The 4,952-nt window shown below is 37.4% G+C and overlaps 1 long non-coding RNA gene across 1 annotated transcript; it reads left to right on the top strand.

The window, feature by feature from the left end:
• Positions 1-665: 665 nt before the first annotated feature.
• On the top strand, positions 666-4,741 carry LOC131248789 (uncharacterized). Its single transcript, XR_009172457.1, has 6 exons — positions 666-841; positions 906-1,048; positions 2,736-2,851; positions 2,923-3,008; positions 3,305-3,411; positions 4,302-4,741. It is a non-coding gene; the product is annotated as an uncharacterized LOC131248789 (long non-coding RNA).
• The last annotated feature ends 211 nt before the right edge of the window (positions 4,742-4,952 follow it).

Below are 4,952 nucleotides of genomic sequence, written 5' to 3' on the forward strand. Positions count from 1 at the left end.
CATAAAATGATCGGTAAGAATGGTTGGTCGGCATGGATGAAACACGTACATCATGGTGGGACCCACAGAGCACCGACCACTAGCCATTAGCTAATGTCTGGGTGAGAAGGAAAAAAGATTGCCTAATGAGTTACTCAATGTGGCCTTATGGTACTGAGTAAACTATCTTAGGCCCATTGTGAACTCATATAGTTCATCCACGTCGTCCATCAATTTTTCCAGATCATTTTAGGGGTTGAGCCCAAAATTAAAGTATATCAAAATCTCAAGTAGACCATACCAAAGGAAACAATGAAAGTACAGATTTCCACCATTGAAATATTTCTAAGGCCCCCAATGATGTTTATATGTCATCCAAACTGGTCATAAGATCAAAAAGACATGGATGAATGGAAAACACAAATATAATCTTGATCTGAAACTTCTGTGGACCCAAAAGAACTTTTTAACAGTAGACTTTAATTCACACTGTTTCAAGTGGCGTGGTCCACATGAGCTTTGGATATGATTAATTTTTGGTTTAAAGCACTAAAATTATACGATAAAATGGACGGATGAATTTGATAAAATGCATGAATAACGGTGGTCCCCACAGACTTTACTCGGTACGCGTAGCCTACTGATAGTACGCAATCTGCTTCCGGTGAGAAGCCGGTCCATTTCCTCTCCCTCTCTCGATTTCCTTTTTCCTCTCTCCCTCTTGATCAAAATCGGTTTTTCTCCTCCGACGATCTTCCCCTCTCTCCTGTGAAGCACTCTGGGATGCCATTGCAGCCATTTGCAACTCAGATCCAGCGAGACAACAGCTGGCAATGAAGCCAACCTTCCAACTTTTTGATCTGTGCGTATTTATCCTTCTTCTGTTTGGATTTTTGTTTTGGAATTTTTTATTTGTGGGTTTGCAGAGATTAGAGATGGTTTCCAACAAATGCACAACCCTTATCAAGTAAGGGGTTTTTGGAGATTGGAGATGGTGGGCAGGAGATGCAGCGGCAAGGGTTTCGGATTTGCAGCTGGAGGTGGGTTTGGAGCTTGCGACTAGAGCTGAGTTTGGAGATTAAAAAAATCTCCATTAACATGCATTTCAGATGTATGTTTAAATGCTTTAATGAAAAACAGATAATTTAGTATCCTCTCTTTGAGAAATTTATATTTATAGTTTTTTTTTTTTACTGGTTTTTCTTAAATGATATTAACTGTTTATTTTTATTATTTTTGTTTTTTATTATTTTCTATATAGATATTTCCTCATCTGTAGATCTGGATATGATTTTTTTTTTTTTCATATATTTTGAAATTTTTTTTTTCCTGTTTGGGTTTGGGATTGGTTTATATGTGGATGCCCTAAATCTCTCGGTGAATGGTATGATTTGCAAATCCGTTTTTTAATCCTTGGTTTTTGTTGTTATATCTGTTTCAATGCCTTTTGTTTGATTGGTAAGGCAATGAAAAATACAATGTGGACATGCACGCCCCCTGTTTGATGGTTGGTGTAGGAGAGAACTGTGGGGACCAAGAAGGAGAGAGGGAAATCATCCATCTATGCGAAACACAATATTTCAACCAGTTAAATGTAGTGCTTTCATAGTAGAAATCTAAGTCATCTTCTTCTGAATAATTGCACTTATCCAGCCGATTTAAGCCACGGATCTGTTATCAACTTCCCAAACTTTTCTTCTTCTTTTTTTTTTTTTTTCTTTCTTTTTGTGATCTATTAGAAATGATTGAATGAAGGTTCACATTAATGTAAGGACATATCAAATATCTATGAAATGGGTGTGGAGGTGGTATGATTCCTGTTAATTGATACATGAACCTCATATGTTACTCTGCTTCTTATCCCACAATAGGTGCTATCAAAGAAAGATCCTTCCACTCTTTTATTTACTTATTTATTTATTTTTGTGTGCAAATAGCAAGAAGATCCAACATTACATATCTGTTCATCTTGACCTTTGTTCCAAGATTCCCTCCGCAGGTTGTTCTCATGCTTTGCTTGTAGGTGGACCAGTTTTAGGTGGTCTACTCTACTCTAAAAACCATGATTTCCATCAGAAGCAAGGGGCCCAACTGCCTTGTTGGGCCTTAGTTAATGCTATAACCCATTTAGTATCTAGGCTTTACCATCCCTACACATGCCAATGCAGGGTGGTTCATCAGACAGAACCACCTTACATGTTCTGTGGCCTGAAAAACTAGGCAGGCTTCATCACTGGGTGGACCACATATCAAATGTCGAGTAATGGTAAATCCATTTAAACTGACCAGATGATTGAACTGGCCTAATTTACTGGCAATGAAACATACATGGTGGGGTCCACCATTCCAATGGCTTAATTGTAGTCACATGCATGCCACATGTACCTAGGGAAAAGGAAAGAACAAAAAATCCATGAACTAGATAAATTGATTGATTTGAAATATGGTTAATCAGATCATCAGATGGGCTACACTTTAATTGCAATATTTTGAAGGGTGTACATTACTTTCTATGGATTTGCCCACCTTATGATTGGAATTGCCATATTTTTAGTTTTGTCGCGTAATAATGGTGGTGTGCATCTATTGAATGGGTTGAATGTGAGATACATACCATGTGGCCCCACAACTATTGCTTTTGGATCGTGTGATTAAATATGCTTGATCAAGATTTTTGTTTGCCCTATACAAGGCGGTCATTATATATATATATATATATATATATATATATCATTTTTTACCATGCAAATAGATAGCTCGCTTGTTACAAGGTCATTCCATCCTGGAATGAACTGAAAACACAAATACTAGCCTGGTTCAAAATTTGGATCTCACACCCGTGTGCCATATTGGCACATATGCTTGCATTTGGGTGAGTTGGGTTCTCTTCCCTTGTTTTCTATGTATGAATCTTTTTGACATGTCTGCTACGAGTTGTTACAGGTTTGTAAGAATGTGGAAGGCCAAAGATATTCCAAGCGGTTAAATGAGAGAAATTTCCAGGTGGTATCGACTTGAGGCATTTCCGGGTAATTCCCTTTTCCATTGCTTGAAATGTTTCTTCCTCTTGATATGCCCTAGCTATTGTTTAAACTGGGTTGAATTGGACCATTATTCTTGATTTGGCATCAAGAAAAATGCATGCCTCTTCAGTTTTCCAATCTTAGGAAATTAAAGGCATGAATTCCATGCTAAATAATAAGTTTGGATTTTCAAACTGTTAAACTTGGCAATGATATTGTGTGAGCTAGTGGGCTCATTCATCAAATTGCAGGATGTACTTGTGTTGGCAATGGGAGTGAAGAAAAGAAATCTTTTGTTGCAGATTGCGGGTTGGCTTTCTACAGTTTATGGGAGATTCTCAAGTTGCCCCACATCATCATCATCAACAATAGACAAATCCTTGAGGTCATTACATGTTCTCAATCTAAGGTATCGAGCTGTTGATTCTTTCTTCAGTTTTTGTCCATGCATTCATGCTTCCGCGAATAGTCTTTGACTAGGTTTGTAGGTCTAATCTCGGTTTTTGTAATCACCAGTCATTGTTTGATGGTAATTGATCCAGTTTTGGCATGCTTGTTGTATGTATGTATTAAATGATCTAGCCCTAGCACTTGTTCCTGGCAATGCACGTAGAGTTTTTCACCATTTCCAGTTAGTTTGCGTCTGGCATCAGCTGAATGTGATCTAGTTGGAATGTGTAGCATGTGTGTAGACAATACCTCTGCCAGTTTCTTTATCTTTTCTGCATCGAAGGGTATCTTCTCTAGTAGTACATTTCCTCTTTTTCTTCCATAGCTTTTCTGCATTGATTTGAGCAAGAACAGGTTATCGGGAGAAATACTCAGGTCTTTGGGTCAGTTGTGTCAACTCCAAACAATGCACCTGAGCAATTGTAGATTTACAGAATGTTAGATTGAAGAAGTCTGATGGAAATCCAGATCATGTGTAATGAATGAGTTTAATGCCAAAAACATTAGTATGTCATCTAAGTTCTAAATATCCAAAAATGGGTAGTTATAGTGATGTTTTAAGGGCGAGTTTACATATGTAGAGGTGATTTTTTATGCATACAACTCTGTATATAGTTGTACATAGGTTTATTATGTATAATTCAATTCCACATCTCAATGAATAAAATACACAACATTTATGCTAATCTTTTCTAACAGTGCACAATCTTTGGAATTAATCTTGATTACCACTTCAGTACATGCTTGTGAAATAATGTATGAATCTGTTTAGGCTTTAAGGTATTGGGTTTTCCATTCTTTTATTTTTATTATACTCATTTAATCCGTCCTATCATGTGCTCTTTTCAGTCCCTCTGCAATCCCAATCCGAAATCCCCTGCGAATTCCGAGGCTGCTCCATGTTCCGCGAGAACAAGTGGAAGAACAACCGAAGAGTGTGTGAGATAATGGAGCAGAGCTGGATAGTAGACTAATAGGTGCAATCCCCATCCATTCATCTTTTATTTTCTCTGCTTAAACAAATGGTAGAAGACAATGGAGGGATTTGGAGTGGAGGGATTCTGTTTACCGATTTTAATGGATATAACATGTATGAATTGTTGTTGGAGGATTTGATACTTTGTTTCTTCCCGAAAGTTGGTGCTCATGTAATATTATATGCCATGTATCTCTTACTTAGTATGGTGTGAATAAAAAGGGACTAGCTGATAGCATGCAGGAACTTCAAACACAGATTGTCTGTTTAAGAATACTTAGTGTAGTTTGCAGATATTTGTCTTGATTCATCATTATTGTTGTCATTGTTGTTGTTGTACTAGTGAAAAGTGTCTGGAGTTGGCCAGTTCGATGTTGAATGCCCAGAAGTTGAAGAAAATCCTTTTTGAATCCTCGACAAGGATAGGCGATAGTGTTTAAGGTCATTTTTTCTCATATCTAGTTGAATTGGGGTTGATCTTAGCATGTGTTGTTGATCTTACCGTCATCTATTCATTGGTTTCT

Source organism: Magnolia sinica, chromosome 6, assembly GCF_029962835.1.
Source record: "Magnolia sinica isolate HGM2019 chromosome 6, MsV1, whole genome shotgun sequence".
NCBI classification, from domain to species: domain Eukaryota; kingdom Viridiplantae; phylum Streptophyta; class Magnoliopsida; order Magnoliales; family Magnoliaceae; genus Magnolia; species Magnolia sinica.